The sequence below is a fragment of the Pseudophryne corroboree genome, chromosome 6, assembly GCF_028390025.1.
Source record: "Pseudophryne corroboree isolate aPseCor3 chromosome 6, aPseCor3.hap2, whole genome shotgun sequence".
Lineage (NCBI taxonomy): Eukaryota > Metazoa > Chordata > Amphibia > Anura > Myobatrachidae > Pseudophryne > Pseudophryne corroboree.
Window position 1 is genome coordinate 40,543,900 of NC_086449.1, and position 25,088 is coordinate 40,568,987.

General features: G+C 49.3%; 2 protein-coding genes across 7 annotated transcripts in view; one reads left to right on the forward strand and one right to left on the reverse strand.

Moving 5' to 3' along the window:
- STAG3 (STAG3 cohesin complex component) overlaps nt 1-25,088 on the reverse strand; it is a 285,504-nt gene that overhangs the window by 208,745 nt on the left and 51,671 nt on the right. The window lies entirely within an intron of this gene.
- Nucleotides 18,422-25,088, forward strand: part of GPC2 (glypican 2) — a 131,832-nt gene continuing 125,165 nt past the window's right edge. The window contains exon 1 of the mRNA XM_063930902.1: nt 18,422-18,472. The gene's annotated coding sequence lies outside the window, so the exon portion shown is untranslated. The remainder of the gene's footprint in view (nt 18,473-25,088) is intronic.

Sequence of the window (25,088 nt, forward strand, 5' to 3'; positions counted from 1 at the left end):
GGGAGGACATAGTAGGGGAGGAGCTAGTCACATGGTTAAAAATTTAAAGTGCCAGCTCCCAGTTACTGCCTACTATATCCCCGTTGTATCTGCACTCCAGTGGCCCCTGTGGAATCGGAGAAATAGGGATTTTTGTTTACTTACTGTAAAATCTCTTTCTCTGAGTCCATCTGGGGGACGCTGTGCCGTTACTTGTGGGGTTAGAGGTGTGTGGTAGTGGAGTTTGGCACAGAACCTATCAAACAAACTGCCTCCTCCCCCCTCTAACATCTCCCATCTCCTTCCTGCCTAGCCAGCAACTCAGTTAACGCTTAGCCAAGCCAAAGGAGATACAAAAGAAACACAACCGAGTAAACCAGACAAATCTACGGGAGGGATCGCAGCGTCCCCCAGATTTTACGGTACGTAAACAAAAACCCCTATTTCTCTGTCATCCATCTGGGGGACGCTGCGCCGTTACTTGTGGGATTTCCCAAAGCAAGCTAATGAGAGGAAGGAGACGTAGACGGCATAGCCATCTGTAAAATACGACGCCCAACAGAGGCAGTCTCCAAACCGAAAGTATGAAAACGGTAAAACTGTGTGAAAGTATGGACTGACTACCAGGTCGCCGCCCTGCATAGCTGCTCAATAGATGCACCACCACGAACAGCCCAAGAGGCTCCAACAGCTCTAGTCGAATGAGCCCTAATTGCGTTAGGAACCGAAACATTTGAAGACACGTACGCCTGTCTGATGGCTAAAGTTACCCAACGGGCCACTGTGCTCTTGGAAGCCGGCCAACGTTGTTTGGGAGCATCAATCAATAGCAACAACGTATTCGTACGACGGAAAGATTCCGTGCGAGACAAAAATGCGTAAGGCCCTGACAACATCCAAGAGGGCCAAATGGGAGTTCTCTCCAGAAGACGGAGAAAACGCTGGAAGGACAATGTCCCGATTTAAATGGAAAGCAGAGACAACCTTCGGAAGGAAGGAATGTTTTGTCCTCAGAACCACCCGGTCATCATGAAAAACTAACAACGGTGGTCTGCAAGAAAGAGCCGTCAACTCAGACACCCGTCTGGCTGAGGCAATAGAAAAGAAAAAATAAGAATTTACTCACCGGTAATTCTATTTCTCATAGTCCGTAGTGGATGCTGGGAACTCCGTAAGGACCATGGGGAATAGACGGGCTCCGCAGGAGACTGGGCACTCTAAAAGAAAGATTAGGTACTATCTGGTGTGCACTGGCTCCTCCCTCTATGCCCCTCCTCCAGACCCCAGTTAGGGAAACTGTGCCCGGAAGAGCTGACATTACAAGGAAAGGATTTGGAATCCAGGGTAAGACTCATACCAGCCACACCAATCACACCGTACAACTTGTGATAACTATACCCAGTTAACAGTATGAACAAAAACTGAGCCTCATTCAAAAGATGGCTCATAACAATAACCCTTAAGTTAAGCAATAACTATATACATGTATTGCAGAGAGTCCGCACTTGGGACGGGCGCCCAGCATCCACTACGGACTACGAGAAATAGAATTACCGGTGAGTAAATTCTTATTTTCTCTGACGTCCTAGTGGATGCTGGGAACTCCGTAAGGACCATGGGGATTATACCAAAGCTCCCAAACGGGCGGGAGAGTGCGGATGACTCTGCAGCACCGAATGAGCAAACTCAAGGTCCTCCTCAGCCAGGGTATCAAACTTGTAGAACTTAGCAAATGTGTTTGAACCCGACCAAGTAGCAGCTCGGCAAAGCTGTAAAGCAGAGACCCCTCGGGCAGCCGCCCAAGAAGAGCCCACCTTACTTGTGGAATGGGCTTTTACTTATTTAGTATGCGGCAGTCCAGCCGCAGAATGTGCCAGCTGAATCGTGCTACAGATCCAGCGAGCAATAGTCTGCTTTGAAGCAGAAGCACCCAGCTTGTTGGGTGCATGCAGGATAAATAGCGAGTCAGTTTTTCTGACTCTAGCCGTCCAGGGCCCGGACTACGTCCAGCAACTTGGAATCCTCCAAGTCCCGAGTAGCCGCAGGCACCACAATAGGTTGGTTCAAATGAAACGCTGATACCACCTTAGGGAGAAACTGGGGACGAGTCCTCAATTCTGCCCTGTCCATATGGAAAATCAGATAAGGGCTTTTACATGACAAAGCCGCCAATTCTGACACACGCCTAGCGGAAGCCAAGGCCAACAGCATGACCACCTTCCACGTGAGATATTTAAACTCCACGGTCTTAAGCGGCTCAAACCAATGGGATTTCAGGAAATCCAACACAACGTTAAGATCCACTCCCCTAACAAACGTCTGAACTTCAGGCAGTGAAGCCAGTTCTTTTTGAAAGAAAATAGACAGGGCCGAAATCTGGACATTTATGGACCCCAAATTTTAGGCCCATAGTCACCCCTGACTGTAGGAAGTGCAGAAATCGACCCAGCTGGAATTCCTCCGTTGGGGCCTTCCTGGCCTCACACCAAGCAACATATTTCCGCCATATGCGGTGATAATGGTTCGCTGTTACACCCTTCCTCGCTTTAATCAGCGTAGGAATCACTTCATCGGGAATGCCCTTTTCCGTTAGGATCCGGCGTTCAACCGCCATGCCGTCAAACGCAGCCGCGGTAAGTCTTGGAACAGACAGGGCCCCGGCTGTAGCAGGTCCTGTCGGAGAGGCAGAGGCCATGGGTCCTCTGAGATCATTTCTTGCAGTTCCGGGTACCAAGTTCTTCTTGGCCAATCAGGAACGATGAGTATTGTTCTTACTCCTCTCTTTCTTACTATCCTCAGCACCTTGGGTATGAGAGGAAGGTGTCACTAGTGCGTCCACACCTATCGCCTGAGGGTCCCTTGACCTGGCGCAATATTATTTTAGCTTTTTGTTGAGGCGGGACGCCATCATGTCCACCTGTGGCCGTTCCCAACGATTTACAATCTGTGTGAAGACCTCTTGATGAAGTCCCCACTCTCCCGGGTGGAGGTCGTGCCTGCTGAGGAAGTCTGCTTCCCAGTTGTCCACCCCCGGAATGAACACCGCTGACAGTGCTAGTACGTGATTCTCCGCCCATCGAAGAATCCTTGTGGCTTCCGCCATTGCCATCCTGCTTCTCTTGCCGCCCTGGCGTTTTACATGGGCGACCGCCGTGATGTTGTCTGACTGAATCAGCACTGGTTGGTTTTGAAGCAGGGGCTCTGCTTGACTCAGGGCGTTGTAAATGGCCCTTAGTTCCAGAATATTTATGTGTAGTGAAGTCTCCTGACTTGACCACTGACCTTGAAAGTTTCTTCCCTGAGTGACTGCCCCCCATCCTCGGAGGCTTGCATCCGTGGTCACCAGGACCCAGTCCTGTATGCCGAATTTGCGTCCCTCGAGAAGATGAGCACTCTGCAGCCACCACAGCAGAGACACCCTGGCCCTCGGGGACAGGGTTATCAACCGATGCATCTGAAGATGCGATCCGGACCATTTGTCCCTGACCAGAGATGACAATTCCTGGGCTTTCTCCACCGTGAGAAACACCTTCTTCTGTTCTGTGTCCAGAATCATGCCCAGGAAAAGCAGACGCGTCGCAGGAATCAGCTGCGACTTTGGGATATTCAGAATCCAGCCGTGTTGTTGCAACACCTCCTGAGAAAGTGCTACGTTGACCAACAACTGCTCTCTGGACCTCACCTTTATAAGGAGATCGTCCACGTACGGGATAATTATAACTCCCTTCTTCCAAAGGAGTATCATCATCTCGGCCATTACCTTGGCAAATACCCTCGGTGCCGTGGACAGGCCAAACGGCAACGTCTGGAATTGGTAATGACAGTCCTGTACCAGAAACCTGAGGTACTCCTGGTGAGGTGGGTAAATGGGGACATGCAAGTAAGCATCCTTGATGTCCAGCGACACCATAAAATCCCCCTCTTCCAGGCTTGCAATAACTGCCCTGAGCGATTCCATTTTGAACTTGAACTTCCTTATATAAGTGTTCAAGGATTTTAAATTCAGAATGGGTCTCACCGAACCGTCTGGTTTCGGAACCAGAAACATTGTAGAATAGTAACCCCGTCCCTGTTAAAGGAGGGGAACCTTGATTATCACCTGCTGGAGGTACAGCTTGTGAATTGCCGCCAGTACTACCTCCCTTTCGCTGGGAGCAGCTGGCAAGGCGGATTTGAGGTAACGGCGAGGGGGAGTCACCTCGAACTCCAGCTTGTATCCCTGAGATACAATTTGTGCAGCACAGAGATCCACCTGTGAGCAAACCCACTGGTCGCTGAAGTTTCGGAGACGCGCCCCCACCGCACCTGGCTCCGCCTGTGGAGCCCCAGCGTCATGCGGTGGACTTAGTGGAAGCGGGGGAGGATTTTTGTTCCTGGGAACTGGCTGTCTGGTGCAGCTTCTTTCCTCTACCCCTGCCTCTGGCCAGAAAGGATGCGCCTCTGACCCGCTTGCCTTTCTGAGGCCGAAAGGACTGTACTTGATAATACGGTGCTTTCTTAGGCTGTGAGGGAACCCGAGGTAAAAAGGTTGACTTCCCAGCTGTTGCTGTGGATACGAGGTCCGAGAGACCGTCCCCAAACAATTCCTCACCTTTATAAGGTAAAACCTCCATGTGCTTTTAGAATCAGCATCACCTGTCCACTGCCGAGTCCATAATACTCTCCTGGCAGAAATGGACATTGCATTAATTCTAGATGCCAGCCGGCAAATGTCCCTCTGTGCATCCCGCATATATAAGACGACGTCTTTTATATGTTCTATGGTTAGCAAAATAGTATCCCTGTCGAGGGAATCAATGTTGTCTGACAGGGTATCAGTCCATGCTGCTGCAGCACTACACATCCATGCTGAAGCAATAGCAGGTCTCAGTATAGTACCCGAGTGTGTGTATATACAGACTTCAGGATAGCCTCCTGCTTTCTATCCGCAGGCTCCTTTAGGGCGGCCGTATCCTGAGACGGCAGTGCCACCTTTTTTGATAAGCGTGTGAGCGCCTTGTCCACCCTAGGGGATGTTTCCCAACGTAACCTATCCATTGCCGGGAAAGGGTACGCAATCAGTAACCACTTAGAAAATAAGAATTTACTTACCGATAATTCTATTTCTCGGAGTCCGTAGTGGATGCTGGGGTTCCTGAAAGGACCATGGGGAATAGCGGCTCCGCAGGAGACAGGGCACAAAAAAGTAAAGCTTTTACCAGATCAGGTGGTGTGCACTGGCTCCTCCCCCTATGACCCTCCTCCAGACTCCAGTTAGGTACTGTGCCCGGACGAGCGTACACAATAAGGGAGGCAATTTGAATCCCGGGTAAGACTCATACCAGCCACACCAATCACACCGTACAACTTGTGATCTAAACCCAGTTAACAGTATGATAACAGAAAGAGCCTCTTAAAGATGGCTCCTTAACAATATAACCCGAATTTGTTAACAATAACTATGTACAGTATTGCAGATAATCCGCACTTGGGATGGGCGCCCAGCATCCACTACGGACTCCGAGAAATAGAATTATCGGTAAGTAAATTCTTATTTTCTCTATCGTCCTAAGTGGATGCTGGGGTTCCTGAAAGGACCATGGGGATTATACCAAAGCTCCCAAACGGGCGGGAGAGTGCGGATGACTCTGCAGCACCGAATGAGAGAATTCCAAGTCCTCTTTTGCCAGGGTATCAAATTTGTAGAATTTTACAAACGTGTTTTCCCCCGACCACGTAGCTGCTCGGCAGAATTGTAATGCCGAGACCCCTCGGGCAGCCGCCCAAGATGAGCCCACCTTCCTTGTGGAATGGGCCTTAACAGATTTAGGCTGTGGCAGGCCTGCCACAGAATGAGCAAGTTGAATTGTGTTACAAATCCAACGAGCAATCGTCTGCTTAGAAGCAGGGGCACCCAACTTGTTGGGTGCATATAGTATCAACAGCGAGTCAGATTTTCTGACTTCAGCCGTCCTTGAAATGTATATTTTTAAGGCTCTGACAACGTCCAACAACTTGGAGTCCTCCAAGTCGCCAGTGGCCGCAGGCACCACAATAGGTTGGTTCAGGTGAAACGCTGATACCACCTTAGGGAGAAAATGCGGACGAGTCCTCAGTTCTGCCCTATCCGAATGGAAGATTAGATAAGGGCTTTTATAAGATAAAGCCGCCAATTCAGATACTCTCCTGGCGGAAGCCAGGGCCAGTAACATAGTCACTTTCCATGTGAGATATTTAAAATCCACCTTTTTCAATGGTTCAAACCAATGGGATTTGAGGAAATCTAAAACTACATTTAGATCCCACGGTGCCACCGGAGGCACCACAGGAGGCTGTATATGCAGTACTCCTTTAACAAAAGTCTGTACCTCAGGAACTGAGGCCAATTCTTTTTGGAAGAATATTGACAGGGCCGAAATTTGAACCTTAATAGATCTCAATTTGAGACCCATAGACAATCCTGATTGTAGGAAATGTAGGAAACGACCCAGTTGAAATTCCTCCGTCGGAACACTCCGATCCTCGCACCACGCGACATATTTTCGCCAAATGCGGTGATAATGTTTCGCGGTGACTTCCTTCCTTGCCTTAATCAAGGTAGGAATGACTTCTTCTGGAATGCCTTTCCCTTTTAGGATCTGGCGTTCAACCGCCATGCCGTCAAACGCAGCCGCGGTAAGTCTTGAAAGAGACAGGGACCCTGTTGTAGCAGGTCCCTTCTCAGAAGTAGAGGGCACGGGTCGTCCGTGACCAACTCTTGAAGTTCCGGGTACCAAGTCCTTCTTGGCCAATCCGGAGCCACTAGTATTGTTCTTACTCCTCCTCACCGTATAATCTTCAATACCTTTGGTATGAGAGGCAGAGGAGGAAACACATATACTGATTTGTACACCCAAGGTGTTACCAGTGCGTCCACAGCTATTGCCTGTGGATCTCTTGACCTGGCGCAATACTTGTCCAGTTTCTTGTTGAGGCGAGACGCCATCATGTCTACCATTGGTCTTTCCCAACAGTTTATTAGCATGTGGAAGACTTCTGGATGAAGACCCCCCTCTCCCGGGTGAATATCGTGTCTGCTGAGGAAGTCTGCTTCCCAGTTGTCCACGCCCGGGAAGAACACTGCTGACAGTGCTATTACGTGATTCTCCGCCCAGCGAAGAATCTTGGCAGCTTCTGCCATTGCACTCCTGCTTCTTGTGCCGCCCTGTCTGTTTACATGGGCGACCGCCGTGATGTTGTCCGACTGAATCAACACCGGTTTTCCTTGCAGGAGTGGTTCCGCCTGGCTTAGAGCATTTTAGATTGCTCTTAGTACCAGAATGTTTATGTGAAGAGACTTTTCCAGGTTCGTCCATACCCCCTGGAAGTTTCTTCCTTGTGTGACTGCTCCCCAACCTCTCAGGCTGGCGTCCGTGGTCACCAGGATCAAATCCTGTATGCCGAATCTGCGGCCCTCCAATAGATGAGCCTTTTGCAACCACCACAGAAGATATACCCTTGTCCTTGGCGACAGGGTTATTCGCAGGTGCATCTGAGGATGCGACCCTGACCATTTGTCCAACAGATCCCTTTGGAAAATTCTTGCATGGAATCTGCCGAATGGAATTGCTTCGTAAAAAGCCACCATTTTTCCCAGGACTCTTGTGCATTGATGTACAGACACCTTTCCTGGTTTTAGGAGGTTCCTGACAGGTCGGATAACTCCTTGGCTTTTTCCTCGGGAAGAAAAACCTTTTTCTGAACCGTGTCCAGAATCATCCCTAGGAACAGCAGACGTATCGTCGGAAAACAGCTGCGATTCTTGGAATATTTAGAATCCAGTCGTGCCGTCGAAGAACTACTTTAGATAGTGCTCTTCCGACCTCCAACTGTTCTCTGGAACTTGCCCTTTTTAGGTCGTGCAAGTAAGGGATAATTTAGATGCCTTTTTTCTTTGAAGAAACATCTTTTCGGCCATTACCTTGGTAAAAAGGCCCGGGGTGCCGTGGATAATTCAAACGGCATCGTCTGAAACTGATATTGACAGTTCTGTACCACGAACCAGAGGTACCCTTGATGAGAAGGACAAAATTTGGACATGGAGGTAATCCTTGATGTCCAGGGACATTCCGGTTCGCTATCACTGCTCTGAGTGACTTTATCTCGATTTGAACCTTTTATGTAAGTGTTCAAAACATTTTAGATTTAGACTATGTGTCACCAAGCCGTCTGGCTTCAGTACCACAATATAGTGTGGAAAAATAATACCCTTTTCCTTGTCGTAGGAGGGGTACTTTGATTATCACCTGCTGGATATACAGCTTGTGAATTGTTTCCAATGCTGCCTCCCTGTCGGAGGGAGCCGTTGGTAAAGCAGACTTCAGGAACCTGCGAGGAGAAGATGTCTCGACTCTCCAATCTTTACCCCTGGGATAATACTCGTACGATCTAGGGGTCAACTTGCGAGTGATCCCACTGCGCCCTGAGACTCTTGAGACTACCCCCCCACCTTGAGTCCGCTTGCACGGCCCCAGCGTCATGCTGAGGACTTGGCAGACGCGGTGGAGGGCTTCTTTTCCTGGGAAAGGGCTGCCTGCTGCAGTCTACTTCCCTTACCTCTATGTCTGGGCAGATATGACTGGCCTTTTGCCTGCATGCCCTCATGGGAAAGGAAAGATTGAGGCTGAAAAGACGGTGTCTTTTTTAGCTGAGATGTAACTTGGGGTAAAAAAGGTTGGATTTCCCAGCTGTTGCTGTGGTCCCCAGGTCCGATGGACCGACCCCCAAATAACTCCTTCCCTTTATACAGCAATACTTCCATCTGCCGTATGGGATCTGTATCACCTGACCACTGTCGTGTCCCTGACATCTTCTGGGAGATATGGACAACGCACTTATCTTGATGCCAGAGAGCAAATATCCCTCTGTGCATCTCACATACATATATATAGAATGCATCCTATTAAATGCTCTACATGAATAAAATATTTTCAGTCAGGGAATCCGACCAAGCCAACCCAGCACTGCATCTCCAGGCTGATGGCGATCGCTGGTCGCAGTATAACCACCGTATGTGTGTATATACTTTTTAGGATATTTTTCCAGCTTCCTATCAGCTGGCTCCTTGAGGGCGGCCGTATCTGGAGACGGTAACGCCACTTGATAAGCGTGTGAGCGCCTTATCACCCTAAGGGGTGTTTCCCAACGTACCCTAATTTCTGGCGGGAAAGGGTATAACGCCAATATTTGCTATCGGGGTAACCCTACGCATCATCACACACTTCATTTTATTTTATCTGATTCAGGAAAAACTACAGGTAGTTTTTTCACTCCCACATAATACCCTTTCTTGTGGTACTTGTAGTATCAGAAACACGTAACACCTCCTTCATTGCCCTTAACGTGTGGCCCTAATGAGAAATACGTTTGTTTATTCACCGTCGACACTGTATTCAGTGTCCGTGTCTGTGTCTGTGTCGACCGACTGAGGTAAATGGGCGTTTTTAAAACCCCTGACGGTGTTTCTGAGACGCCTGGACCGGTCCTAATAGATTGTCGGCCGTCTCATGTCGTCAACCGACCTTGCAGCGTGTTGACATTCTCACGTAATTCTCTAAATAAGCCATCCATTCCGGTGTCGACTCCCTAGAGAGTGACATCACCATTACAGGCAATTTCTCCGCCTCCTCACCAACATCGTCCTCATACATGTCGACACACACGTACCGACACACAGCACACACACCGGGAATGCTCTGACAGAGGACAGGACCCACTAGCCCTTTGGGGAGACAGAGGGAGAGTCTGCCAGCACACACCAAAAACGCTATAATTATATAGGGACAACCTTATATAAGTGTTTCTCCCTTATAGCATCTTTTATATATATACAATATCGCCAAAATCAGTGCCCCCCCCTCTCTGTTTTAACCCTGTTTCTGTAGTGCAGTGCAGGGGAGAGCCTGGGAGCCTTCTCTCCAGCTTTTCTGTGAGAGAAAATGGCGCTGTGTGCTGAGGAGATAGGCCCCGCCCCTTTTTCGGCGGCCTCGTCTCCCGCTATTTTTGAAGTTAGGCAGGGGTTAAATATCTCCATATAGCCTCTGTGGGCTATATGTGAGGTATTTTTTGCCTCTAATAAGGTTTTTATTTGCCTCTCAGAGCGCCCCCCCCAGCGCTCTGCACCCTCAGTGACTGTTGTGTGAAGTGTGCTGAGAGGAAAATGGCGCACAGCTGCAGTGCTGTGCGCTACCTTTATGAAGACTCAGGAGTCTTCAGCCGCCGATTTTGGACCTCTTCTCTCTTCAGCGTCTGCAAGGGGGCCGGCGGCGCGGCTCCGGTGACCATCCAGGCTGTACCTGTGATCGTCCCTCTGGAGCTAGTGTCCAGTAGCCAAGCAGCAAATCCACTCTGCACGCAGGTGAGTTCACTACTTCTCCCCTAAGTCCCTCGTTGCAGTGATCCTGTTGCCAGCAGGACTCACTGTAAAGTAAAAAACCTAAGCTAAACTTTCTCTAAGCAGCTCTTTAGGAGAGCCACCTAGATTGCACCCTTCTCGTTCGGGCACAAAATCTAACTGGAGTCTGGAGGAGGGTCATAGGGGGAGGAGCCAGTGCACACCACCTGATCTGGTAAAAGCTTTACTTTTTTGTGCCCTGTCTCCTGCGGAGCCGCTATTCCCCATGGTCCTTTCAGGAACCCCAGCATCCACTTAGGACGATAGAGAAATCACTAGTTTCTTATCAGGGGAACACCACGCTTCTTCACACAATTCATTTAACTCATCAGATGAGGGAAAAGTCACTGGCTGCTTTTTCTCCCCAAACATAATACCCTTTTTGGTGGTAACCGGGTTAATGTCAGAAATGTGCAACTCATTTTTCATTGCAGTAATCATGCATCGGATGGCCCTTGTGGACTGTACATTTGTCTCATCCTCATCTACACTGGAGTCAGACTCCGTGTCGACATCTGTGTCTGCCATCTGAGCTAGCGGGCGTTTATGAGCCCCTGATGGCCTCTGAGACGCCTGGGCAGGCGCGGGCTGAGGTCCCCGCTGTCCCAAGGCTGCGTCATCGAACCTTTTATGTAAGGAGTTGACACTGTCGGGTAATACCTTCCACATATCCATCCAATCCGGTGTCGGCCCCGTCGGGGGCGACACCACACTTATCTGCCCCTGCTCCTCCTCCACGTAACCCTCCTCATCAAACATGTCGACACAGCCGTACCGACACACCGCACACACACAGGGAATGCTCTGACTGAGGACAGGACCCCACAAAGTCCTTTGGGGAGACAGAGAGAGAGAGTATGCCAGCACACACCACAGCGCTATATAACACAGGGATTTACACTAAAAAGAGTGATTTTTCCCAATAGCTGCTTATAATACATTTGCGCCTAAATTTATGTGGCCCCCCTCTCTTTTTTTACCCTTGTTGTATTGGATACTGCAGGGGAGAGCCTGGGGAGCGTCTTTCCAGCGGAGCTGTGAAGAGAAAATGGCGCTGGTGTGCTGAGGAAGAAGGCCCCGCCCCCTCAGCAGCGGGCTTCTCCCGCGTTTTGTATAATGTTAATGGCGGGGTTTTTTGCACATATACAGTTTTATAAACTGTATTATGTGCATTTTGTGCCAAAAGGTATTATAATTGCTGCCCAGGGCGCCCCCCCGCCCCCCCCCCCCCAGCGCCCTGCGTGTGTGGTGTGCTGTGGGAGCAATGGCGCACAGCTGCGGTGCTGTGTGCTACCTTAATGAAGACAGGAGTCTTCAGCCGCCGTTTTCGTTGTTTCTTCTGTCTTCTGGCTCTGCAAGGGGGACGGCGGCGCGGCTCCGGGAACGGACGATCGATGTCGGTCCCTGTGTTCGAACCCTTTGGAGCTAATGGTGTCCAGTAGCCTTAGAAGCACAAGCTAGCTGCAAGCAGGTAGGTTTGCTTCTCTCCCCTCAGTCCCTCGTAGCAGTGAGTCTGTTGCCAGCAGATCTCACTGAAAATAAAAAACCTAACAAATACTTTCTTTTCTAGCAAGCTCAGGAGAGCCCACTAGGAGCACCCAGCTCTGGCCGGGCACAGATTCTAACTGGGGTCCGGAGGAGGGGCATAGAGGGAGGAGCCAGTGCACACCAGATAGTACCTAATCTTTCTTTTAGAGTGCCCAGTCTCCTGCGGGGCCCGTCTATTCCCCATGGTCCTTACGGAGTTCCCAGCATCCACTAGGACGTCAGAGAAACAACCTTGAGAGTTAGATAACGTACCGTATATACTCGAGTATAAGCCGACTTTTTCAGCACTTTTCTTTGTGCTGAAAAAGCCCCTTCGGCTTATACTCAAGTCAGTATTTAGGAGGGACACGGAGGACAACGCGCGGCTCTCCTGTGTCCCTCCTGCGTCAGCGGTGTGTGTGTGTTAAAGGAATTGCATGAACCGGCACTTCCTTTAACACACACACACGCCGCTGCCACCGGAGACGCAGGAGGGACACAGGAGAGCCGCGCGCTGTGCCCTCCGTGTCCCTCCTTCAGAAGACAGCGCGTGAGCGACGGAGGGTAAGTAACTGGCACTGTGGGGCATATCTGGCAGCATGAGGGTATATCTGGCACATCTGGCATTGTGGGGCATATCTGGCAGCATGAGGGCATATCTGGCACTGTGGGGCATATCTGGAAGCATGAGGGCATATCTGGCATATCTGGCACATCTGGCACTGTGGGGCATATCTGGAAGCATGAGGGCATATCTGGCACATCTGGCATTGTGGGGCATATCTGGCACTGTGAGGGCTGTGTACGGCTAGAGCTGCATTTCCCACCCTAGGCTTATACTCGAGTCAGTTTTCCCAGGTTTTTGTGGCACAATTAGGTGCCTTGGCTTATATTCGGGTCGACTTATATTCGAGTATATACACGGTAATTTTACAGATTCCAAAGGCTCAAACGGAGATTTTTGAAGAGCCATAAGGACTAAGTTTAAATCCCAGGGAGGAACCAGAGGAATAAAAGGTGGTTGAATCTGAAGTACTCCCTGAAGGAATGTCTGAACCTCTGGAATGACAGCTAGTTTTTGTTGGAAAAGAACAGACAAGGCCGAAACCTGACCCTTTAGTGAAGAAAGTCTCAGACCCTTCTGGAGGCCAACCTGAAGGAAAGACAGTAGACGAAGGGGTAAATTTACTAAGATGGGAGTTCTATTTAAGATGGGATGTTGCCCATAGCAACCAATCAGATTCCAGGTATTAGCTTCTAGAAGGTGCTAGATAAATGAGAAGTAAAATCTGATTGGTTGCTATGGGCAACATCCCATCTTAAATAGAACTCCCATCTTAGTAAATTTACCCCGAAGAATCCTAAATAAATGCAGCGTCAATACACGCTTTTCGCACCAAGCAATGTAAATGCGCCATACCCTGTGGTAAATTCCAGAAGTCACCGGCTTCCGAGCCTGAATCATCGTCTGCACAACAAAACGAGAAAATCCTTTTGCTCTTAAAATGTTGGATTCAAGAACCAAGCCGTCAAAGCCAGCCGACTTAAATCTGGGTGGTGACATAGTCCTTGAAGAAGATTTGGTCGCAGGGGGAGAAGAAATGGCTCCCCGACAACCATGTCGTGCAGAAGAGTGTACCCCTGCCGACGCGGCCAGTCCGGAGCCACCAGAATGACTGCGAGACCTTCTCGCCGAATGCGTTGAAGTAGACGTGGAAGTAGTGGAATTGGCGGGGACACGTATCCCAGTTGAAACTGCCACGAGGCTGTCAGAGAATCGATTAGAAGTGCTTAAGGATCCTGAGTATGCGAGCCGTAGTGAGGGAGATTTTTGTTGAGACGCCATCAGTTCTACGTCGGGCATTCCCCAGCGGGCCACTAGAGTTAGAAACACCTCCTGGTGAAGCTCCCATTCTCCCGGATGAATCGTGTGCCGGCTCAAAAAATCCGCTTCCCAGTTCTCGACTTCTGGAATGTGAATTGCGGATATCACCGGAACCCAATGTTCCGCCCACGTGAGAATCTGTGCGACTTCCCTCATGGCGGCCCAGTTTCGAGTTCCTCCCTGTTTGTTTATGCAAGCCACTGCCGTGGCGTTGTCGGACTGAACCCGAACTGGATGGCCTTGTACCATGGTTTGAATCTGAAGGAGTGCATATCAGATTGCCCTCAATTCCAAAATGTTGATCTGTAACTTCCGACTCCTGACTGTTCCAGCGCCCCAGAAAGTGATGAGTCTGGAACACCGCTCCCCAACCGCTGAGGCTTGAGTCTGTTGTGAGCAACATCCAAGACCAAATCGTGAACAGAGCTCCTTTTGACAAATTGTGGATGTGAAGCCACCAGTGAAGTGATTGACGAGTCTTTACCGATAATCGGATCAACTGCAATTCGAGACGTGGTTCCATCCACGTCCAACCGCTGAGAATCTGAGTCTGAAGAGGTCGGGCATGAAATCTGGCATATGGTACTGCCTCGAAGGCCGACACCATCTTGCCTAACACTTGCATGCATCGGAGGACCGAAACTACCGGTAACTGCAACAGTGTCCGAATTCTGGACTGCAGATCCTGAATCTTGTCTGAAGGAAGAACACCTTCTGGCTGTTCGTGTCGAATAAAAGTCCCAGAAATATAATTTTCTCGGAAGGAATCAAAGACGACTTTGGAAAGTTTATTATCCAACCGAATGACTGCAGAGTCTCTATCGTGAGACGTAAGTTCTGATAAAGGATCATCTCTGACGGGGCCTTGAGTAACAGATCGTCTAAGTATGGAGTGATGTTGACCCCCTGACAACGCAGAACCGCCACTACATGGCCCATGACCTTTGTAAATACCCGAAGAGCCGTGGATAGACCAAAGAGAAGAGCCTGAAACTGAAAACGCCAAGGTCCGATTGCAAATCTCAGAAGAGATTGATGACCCGCCCAAATAGGGACATGTAGGTAGGCGTCTTTTATGTCTATTGATGCCAAATATTCCCCAGGCTCCATGGCGGCGATAATTGAGCGAATGGATTCCATCTTGAATTTTTGGGTAGAGAGATATGGGTTGAGAGCTTTGAAATTTAAAATGGGTCGAAACGAACTGTCCGTTTTGTCCTCGAGAAAAAGACCAGAGTAAAATCCCCGACCCCTCTGCTGAGTGGGAACCGGAAGACTTACTCCATTGCGTAAGAGAGTGGCTGTTGCATGAAGAGCTTGACGTCTGGAGGGATAGTTTGGGAGAGGAGTGACGAACAGACGGTATGGAACTGGTTCTTCAAGATCCAACATATATCCTCTGGATATGACCCCCGATACCCACCGATCTGGTTTCGACAGGAGCCACGCCTCTTTGAACTGAAGTAACCGAGCTCCAACCCTCATCGATCCCTCCTTAAGTCCTGAAACGTCATGCAGCAGGTTTTTGGCAGGCTTACTGGTTGGTCTGCGAGTAGCCTGGGATCCTCTACCCCTGAATGACCCTCTTCGTGGAAATCTAGAGAAGGCACAAAAGGAATGGTAACTACCACTGCCCTGCGTACGAAAGGAACGAAACTTCGTGGATTTCGGTTTTGGAGGAGCAACCGGCAGAAAGGGACTCTTGCCTCCTGTATTATCTGAAATAATCTTCTTCAACTCTGATCCAAAAAGAAACTCCCCTTCAAAAGGTACCGCCGTTAAGGTCTGCTTCAAGTCTGAATCAGCATTCCAAACCCGAAGCCAAAGAGACCGTCTTGCTGACATGGTCAAGGCAGAGACACGGGACTGCAGTGCAGCAGAATCTAACAAGGCCTAACCCACATAAGTAAGAGCCTCCGAGATCTGTTCTGCTAATTGGATGGCTTCCGACGGATCATCCGACTGCATTCCAGATACGACCTGTGCTAGCCAGTCATCCACGGCTTTAAGGACCCAGGCGCCAGCGAGAATCAGACGTAGAGAGACACCTGATAAAGAAAACATAGATTTAAGTATTGCTTCTATCTTCCTATCTGTAGGGTCTTTTAAAGTCACAGACTGTACAGAGGGAATTACCGTAGCTTTTGCTAGATGTGAAATAGGAGCGTCCACCTTTGGGGCTGTCTCCCAAAATTTTGTGTCCTCCTCTGTAAAAGGATAGAGAAATTTTAATTTCTTAGGAACCTGGAACCGAGAATCCGGTTTAAGCCAGGGTTCTTTTAAAATATAAGCAAAATGAGAGTAAGAAGGGAAGACAGTAACTTGTCTTTTCTGTCTTTTGAAGAAAGCAGAGGAAGTCTCCGCCACTGCCGCATCCTGAATATTAAGAGTTTGACGAATGGCTTCAATCAGTAATCTAACACCTGAGCTAGGAGATAACTCCTCGTCTTCCCAAGCCAAAACTTCGTCCCATTCTGGATCTACTTCCCCCTCTTCCAATGGAGATGTCAGAGACTCCAACTCCTCCCCCGGAAATGTTATAGCGGGTAACGGCTGTGGCCGCTTTGTAGCAGTGGAAGTGGTGGCAGAATTCACAAATTTGTTCAAAGACTGAATTAAATCAGTAAGACACTTGCCCATATTCTGGGCCTACAGAGGCTCTACCAGAGTGTGACCGGATTCAGCCTCCAATCTGGACTGACGCAATTCAGAAATGGCATCCACCATGTTCTTAGCCCATGGTGGCATAGACTGATCTGGGGAACCTCCCTGCTGATCCGCACCAGAGCACGAAGTACAGAGGGTACTCGCGTCCGCGCTGCCCCTAGCCAGCTTTGAGCCACACTGAACAAGAAAAATAAACCACTGAGGCCGACTTCCCCTTTGTAGTTTTGTCCGGCTTACTGGCCATATTTCTAATTTTATTTATTTATTATTATTTTTATTATTATTATTAATTTTTTTATAAAATAAATATGTAAAAGGACTATAAATGAACTATAAATCCGCTATAACAGTGACCTAGTAGTGAACCCACAATACTAGTGACACCAAAAGGGATGACTTATCTCTCACTAAAGCTAGAGAAAAACAACCCACAATTATACTTGCAGTTAGTTGATCCCCTTTTGATAAAAAGAAAGTGAGAAGTGCTGTTGCTTCCTAATGGAAACTTCCCCCTGGAATAGACTGTGTGATTAGCACAGCGTTGTGTGATTAGCACAGCGTCCCCCGGTCTGCAGCTGGAGAAAATGTCGCCCGGAGCCCTCTGTACGCTGGAGGGAAGCGTGCGCGGGCAGCGCAGGGCGGGAATCCGTCCCTCTATCACTACGTCATGGCCGCGGCTGCTCTCAGGGAGAGAGTTTACTGGAAGTCCTTGTCTCCCGTGCGCAGCTACACCCAGCGGCTTTCACGGCAATATAACAAAACTGTATGGCAGCTCCGGGGAGCACAACATCAGTCTCCTGGAGTAACATAGTAACATAGGCCCTCATTCCGAGTTGATCGGTCGCAAGGCGAATTTAGCAGAGTTACACACGCTAAGCCGCCGCCTACTGGGAGTGAATCTTAGCTTCTTAAAATTGCGACCGATGTATTCGCAATATTGCGATTACTAACTACTTAGCAGTTTCAGAGTAGCTCCAGACTTACTCTGCATCTGCGATCAGTTCACTGCTTGTCGTTCCTGGTTGACGTCACAAACACACCCAGCGTTCGCCCAGGCACTCCCACCGTTTCCCCGGCCACTCCTGCGTTTTTCCCGGAAACGGTAGCGTTTTCAGCCACACGCCCCTGAAACGCCGTGTTTCCGCCCAGTAACACCCATTTCCTGTCAATCACATTACGATCGCCGGAGCGAAGAAAAAGCCGTGAGTAAAATTACTTTCTTCATAGTAAAGTTACTTGGCGCAGTCGCAGTGCGAACATTGCGCATGCGTACTAAGCGGATTTTCACTGCGATGCGATGAAAAATACCGAGCGAACAACTCGGAATGAGGGCCATAGTACCTAAGGTTGAAAAAAGACAATTGTCCATCGGGTTCAACCTATTTGTGGTCTCCTATGCACGATTATTTTGTATAAAATTTTGACTGAAGTTGCTGACTGCCGTTCCGATTAGCGCACTGTAACAGCCCCTGTAGTCAAATAAATATGACTGCTCAGCTCCGGAGCACGGCCCGTGGTGGTGGGGAAGGAGAGAAAGAGGGGGGAAAAAGCTTAAATCTAGAATATAGAAGGATAGAAATAGAGGGGACAGCCCAATACTGTCAGTGACAGATTGTGGCTGTCCTGTACCTTATCCTTGCCGCATTTTGTATAGCAGAATGGGGCCCCAGTGACCGAAGTGTGGTGGCCTCCAGCGGCAGCACAGTCCACCCCAGCAGTAACGGTCACCTGTAAACAGGGACTAGGTACTTCAGAAAGAGAGAAATAAATAAATCTAACTAATTCTAATAGGAAAGGAAAAAAAAACTGTGTCTGTACTCCACAGGCACAAAACTAAAACGGAGTGGTTGGCTAGGCAGGAAGGAGATAGGAGGGGTTAGAGAGAGGGGGGGGGGGGGGGGGGGGGGGGGTAGTTTGTTTGCTAGGTTATGTGCCAAACTCCACAACCACACAAGTAACGGCGCAGCGTCCCCCAGATGGATGACAGAGAAAGGGATTTATCAGTAAGTACCAAAATCCTGATTTTATCCTTGTCTTCAGTTTCTTTAATTTGAAATGGTCAAAGTTCTGCACGGTGTCCCTTAAAATGGATATTTAGAATCATAAACAAACTATTTGGCATAAAGGATGAAAAGTCCAGGAGCGTAGCAAATAATTAAGGGCCACGAGCCTTCTGTCTCACACAGGAAACACATATCACTAGCTCTAGACACAGAGAACAAGGCTGACCAACGTGAGATTTACGGCCACACTGACAGGGCTGCAATAAAAGCAGCACTCCGGGTACAACACATCCCTAATCACAGGCGGAGGCAGCATGCTGAATAGACAGGTCAGGTCTATAGAGGGTCCTTACACACAGATCAGGCCTGAAATCGTGTCTGAGCATAGCATTAGACATGTGGTAATCGTATGATCTGCAAGAACTGTGCCGACCTCTCTCGGAGGCAGCTGCTTCCCCCTGGCTCCTGGGTGTCACACACACATCACTGTGAATAGACTGTTGCGCAGAATTATAAATAAGAATTTACTTACCGATAATTCTATTTCTCGGAGTCCGTAGTGGATGCTGGGGTTCCTGAAAGGACCATGGGGAATAGCGGCTCCGCAGGAGACAGGGCACAAAAAGTAAAGCTTTTCCAGATCAGGTGGTGTGCACTGGCTCCTCCCCCTATGACCCTCCTCCAGACTCCAGTTAGGTACTGTGCCCGGACGAGCGTACACAATAAGGGAGGATTTTGAATCCCGGGTAAGACTCATACCAGCCACACCAATCACACCGTACAACTTGTGATCTAAACCCAGTTAACAGTATGATAACAGAGGAGCCTCTGAAAGATGGCTTCCTTCAACAATAACCCGAATTAGTTAACAATAACTATGTACAAGTATTGCAGATAATCCGCACTTGGGATGGGCGCCCAGCATCCACTACGGACTCCGAGAAATAGAATTATCGGTAAGTAAATTCTTATTTTCTCTATCGTCCTAGTGGATGCTGGGGTTCCTGAAAGGACCATGGGGATTATACCAAAGCTCCCAAACGGGCGGGAGAGTGCGGATGACTCTGCAGCACCGAATGAGAGAACTCCAGGTCCTCCTTAGCCAGGGTATCAAATTTGTAGAATTTTACAAACGTGTTCTCCCCTGACCACGTAGCTGCTCGGCAGAGTTGTAATGCCGAGACCCCTCGGGCAGCCGCCCAAGATGAGCCCACCTTCCTTGTGGAATGGGCCTTAACAGATTTAGGCTGTGGCAGGCCTGCCACAGAATGTGCAAGTTGAATTGTGTTACAAATCCAACGAGCAATCGACTGCTTAGAAGCAGGCGCACCCAACTTGTTGGGTGCATACAGTATAAACAGCGAGTCAGATTTTCTGACTCCAGCCGTCCTTGAAATGTATATTTTTAAAGCTCTGACAACGTCCAACAACTTGGAGTCCTCCAAGTCGCTTGTAGCCGCAGGCACTACAATAGGCTGGTTCAGGTGAAACGCTGATACCACCTTAGGGAGAAAATGCGGACGCGTCCGCAGCTCTGCCCTATCCGAATGGAAAATTAAATAAGGGCTTTTATAAGATAAAGCCGCCAGTTCAGATACTCTCCTGGCGGACGCCAGGGCCAGTAACATAGTCACTTTCCATGTGAGATATTTCAAATCCACATCTTTTAGTGGTTCAAACCAATGGGATTTGAGGAAATCTAAAACTACATTTAGATCCCACGGTGCCACCGGAGGCACCACAGGAGGCTGTATATGCAGTACTCCCTTGACAAAAGTCTGGACCTCAGGAACTGAGGCCAATTCTTTTTGGAAGAATATTGACAGGGCCGAAATTTGAACCTTAATAGATCCCAATTTGAGACCCATAGACAATCCTGATTGCAGGAAATGTAGGAAACGACCCAGTTGAAATTCCTCCGTCGGAGCACTCCGATCCTCGCACCACGCAACATATTTCCGCCAAATGCGGTGATAATGCTTCGCGGTGACTTCCTTTCTTGCCTTAATCAAGGTAGGAATGACTTCTTCTGGAATGCCTTTTCCTTTTAGGATCTGGCGTTCAACCGCCATGCCGTCAAACGCAGCCGCGGTAAGTCTTGGAATAGACACGGTCCCTGCTGAAGCAGGTCCTGTCTTAGAGGTAGAGGCCACGGATCGTCCGTGACCATCTCTTGAAGTTCCGGGTACCAAGACCTTCTTGGCCAATCCGGAGCCACTAGTATCGTTCTTACTTCCGCTTTGCCTTATGATTCTCAATACCTTTGGTATGAGAGGCAGAGGAGGAAACACATACACCGACTGGTACACCCAAGGTGTTACCAGCGCGTCCACAGCTATTGCCTGCGGATCTCTTGACCTGGCGCAATACCTGTCCAGTTTTTTGTTGAGGCGAGACGCCATCATGTCCACCATTGGTCTTTCCCAACGGTTTATTAGCATGTGGAAAACTTCTGGATGAAGTCCCCACTCTCCCGGGTGAAGATCGTGTCTGCTGAGGAAGTCTGCTTCCCAGTTGTCCACTCCCGGGATGAACACTGCTGACAGTGCTATCACGTGATTCTCCGCCCAGCGAAGGATCCTGGCAGCTTCTGCCATTGCACTCCTGCTTCTTGTGCCGCCCTGTCTGTTTACATGGGCGACTGCCGTGATGTTGTCCGACTGGATCAACACCGGTATTCCTTGAAGCAGAGGTTCCGCCTGGCTTAGAGCATTGTAGATTGCTCTTAGTTCCAGAATGTTTATGTGAAGAGACTTTTCCAGGCTCGACCACACTCCCTGGAAGTTTCTTCCTTGTGTGACTGCTCCCCAGCCTCTCAGGCTGGCGTCCGTGGTCACCAGGATCCAATCCTGTATGCCGAATCTGCGGCCCTCCAATAGATGAGCCCTCTGCAACCACCACAGAAGAGATACCCTTGTCCTTGGAGACAGGGTTATCCGCAGGTGCATCTGAAGATGCGACCCTGACCATTTGTCCAACAGATCCCTTTGGAAAATTCTTGCATGGAATCTGCCGAATGGAATTGCTTCGTAAGAAGCCACCATTTTTCCCAGGACTCTTGTGCATTGATGTACAGACACCTTTCCTGGTTTTAGGAGATTCCTGACCAGGTCGGATAACTCCTTGGCTTTTTCCTCGGGAAGAAAAACCTTTTTCTGAACCGTGTCCAGAACCATCCCTAGGAACAGCAAACGAGTTGTCGGCATTAATTGGGATTTTGGAATATTCAGAATCCATCCGTGCTGCTTTAGCACCTCTTGAGATATTGCTAATCCCATCTCTAGCTGTTCTCTGGACCTTGCCCTTATTAGGAGATCGTCCAAGTATGGGATAATTAATACGCCTTTTCTTCGAAGAAGAATCATCATCTCGGCCATTACCTTTGTAAAGATCCGAGGTGCCGTGGACAAACCAAACGGCAGCGTCTGAAACTGATAGTGACAGTTTTGTACAACGAACCTGAGGTACCCCTGGTGTGAGGGGTAAATTGGAACGTGGAGATACGCATCCTTAATGTCCAAGGATACCATAAAGTCCCCTTCTTCCAGGTTCGCTATCACTGCTCTGAGTGACTCCATCTTGAACTTGAACTTTTTTTATGTACAGGTTCAAGGACTTCAGATTTAGAATAGGCCTTACCGAGCCATCCGGCTTCGGTACCACAAATAGAGTGGAATAATACCCCTTCCCTTGTTGTAGAAGAGGTACCTTGACTATCACCTGCTGAGAGTACAGCTTGTGAATGGCTTCCAAAACCGTCTCCCTTTCGGAAGGGGACGTTGGTAAAGCAGACTTCAGGAAACGGCGAGGTGGATCTGTCTCTAATTCCAACCTGTACCCCTGAGATATTATCTGCAGGATCCAGGGATCTACCTGCGAGTGAGCCCACTGCGCACTGTAATTTTTGAGACGACCTCCCACCGTCCCCGAGTCCGCTTGAGAAGCCCCAGCGTCATGCTGAGGCTTTTGTAGAAGCCGGGGAGGGCTTCTGTTCCTGGGAAGGAGCTGCCTGTTGCTGTTTCTTCCCTCGACCTCTGCCTCGTGGCAGATATGAATAGCCCTTTGCTCTCTTATTTTTAAAGGAACGAAAGGGCTGCGGTTGAAAAGTCGGTGCCTTTTTCTGTTGGGGAGTGACTTGAGGTAGAAAGGTGGATTTCCCGGCTGTAGCCGTGGCCACCAAATCTGATAGACCGACTCCAAATAACTCCTCCCCTTTATACGGCAAAACTTCCATATGCCGTTTTGAATCCGCATCGCCTGTCCACTGTCGCGTCCATAAAGCTCTTCTGGCCGAAATGGACATAGCACTTACCCGTGATGCCAGTGTGCAGATATCCCTCTGTGCATCACGCATATAAAGAAATGCATCCTTTATTTGTTCTAACGACAGTAAAATATTGTCCCTGTCCAGGGTATCAATATTTTCAATCAGGGACTCTGACCAAACTACCCCAGCACTGCACATCCAGGCAGACGCTATAGCTGGTCGTAGTATAACACCTGCATGTGTGTATATACTTTTTTGGATATTTTCCATCCTCCTATCTGATGGATCTTTAAGTGCGGCCGTCTCAGGAGAAGGTAACGCCACTTGTTTTGATAAGCGTGTTAGCGCCTTGTCCACCCTAGGAGGTGTTTCCCAGCGCTCCCTAACCTCTGGCGGGAAAGGGTATAATGCCAATAATTTCTTTGAAATTATCAGCTTTTTATCAGGGGCAACCCACGCTTCATCACACACGTCATTTAATTCTTCTGATTCAGGAAAAACTATAGGTAGTTTTTTCACACCCCACATAATACCCTGTTTAGTGGTACCTGTAGTATCAGCTAAATGTAACGCCTCCTTCATTGCCAAAATCATATAACGTGTGGCCCTACTGGAAAATACGGTTGATTGGTCACCGTCACCACTGGAATCAGTGCCTGTGTCTGGGTCTGTGTCGACCGACTGAGGCAAAAGGCGTTTTACAGCCCCTGACGGTGTTTGAGGCGCCTGGACAGGCACTAACTGATTGTCCGGCCGTCTCATGTCGTCAAACGACTGCTTAAGCGAGTTGACGCTATCCCGTAATTCCACAAATAAAGGCATCCATTCTGGTGTCGACCCCCTAGGAGGTGACATCCCCATATTTGGCAATTGCTCCGCCTCCACACCAATATCGTCCTCATACATGTCGACACACACGTACCGACACACAGCAGACACACAGGGAATGCTCTAAACGAAGACAGGACCCACTAGCCCTTTGGGGAGACAGAGGAAGAGTCTGCCAGCACACACCAAAAAGTGCTATATATGACAGGGATAGCTTTATAATAAGTGCTCCCTTATAGCTGCTTTATATATATCAAGATATTGCCATTAAATTTGCCCCCCCTCTCTGTTTTACCCTGTTTCTGTAGTGCAGTGCAGGGGAGAGACCTGGGAGCCGTCCTGACCAGCGGAGCTGTGAGAGGAAATGGCGCCGTGTGCTGAGGAGATAGGCCCCGCCCCTTTTTCGGCGGGCTCGTCTCCCGCTATTTTGTGAATACAGGCAGGGGTTAAATATCTCCATATAGCCTCTGGGGGCTATATGTGAGGTATTTTTAGCCTTTTAATAGGTTTTCATTTGCCTCCCAGGGCGCCCCCCCCCAGCGCCCTGCACCCTCAGTGACTGCGTGTGAAGTGTGCTGAGAGGAAAATGGCGCACAGCTGCAGTGCTGTGCGCTACCTTTAGAAGACTGCAGGAGTCTTCAGCCGCCGATTCTGGACCTCTTCTTACTTCAGCATCTGCAAGGGGGCCGGCGGCGCGGCTCCGGTGACCATCCAGGCTGTACCTGTGATCGTCCCTCTGGAGCTGATGTCCAGTAGCCAAGAAGCCAATCCATCCTGCACGCAGGTGAGTTCACTTCTTCTCCCCTCTGTCCCTCGTTGCAGTGATCCTGTTGCCAGCAGGAATCACTGTAAAATAAAAAACCTAAGCTAAACTTTCTCTAAGCAGCTCTTTATGAGAGCCACCTAGAATTGCACCCTTCTCGGCCGGGCACAAAAATCTAACTGGAGTCTGGAGGAGGGTCATAGGGGGAGGAGCCAGTGCACACCACCTGATCTGGAAAAGCTTTACTTTTTGTGCCCTGTCTCCTGCGGAGCCGCTATTCCCCATGGTCCTTTCAGGAACCCCAGCATCCACTAGGACGATAGAGAAACTGGAGTTTGCTGTACCACCCGTGTAAATACAACCTACGAGATGAAGAGGGTAATTCAGATCTGATCGCTGCTGTGCGTTTTCACACAGTGGGTGATCAGATCCGAACTGCGCATGCATATGCACCGTGCTGGCGCGTTGCACGGCTGCAAATGGGATCGCCAGTCAGCAGTAGGTTTGTGCGAAGGATCCATTCGCACGGGCAATCGCAAGGAGATTGACAGGAAGGAGTTTGTGGGTGTCTGACCGCTTTCTGGGAGTGGTTGGAAAAACGAAGGCGTGTCCAAGCGTTTGCAGGGCGGGTGTCTGACGTCAACTCCAGTCCCGGACAGGCTGATGTGATCGCAGTGGCTGAGTAAGTCCTGGGCTGTGCAGAGACTGCACAAAATCCGTTTGTACAGCTCTGCTACACATGCGATCACACACTTGCA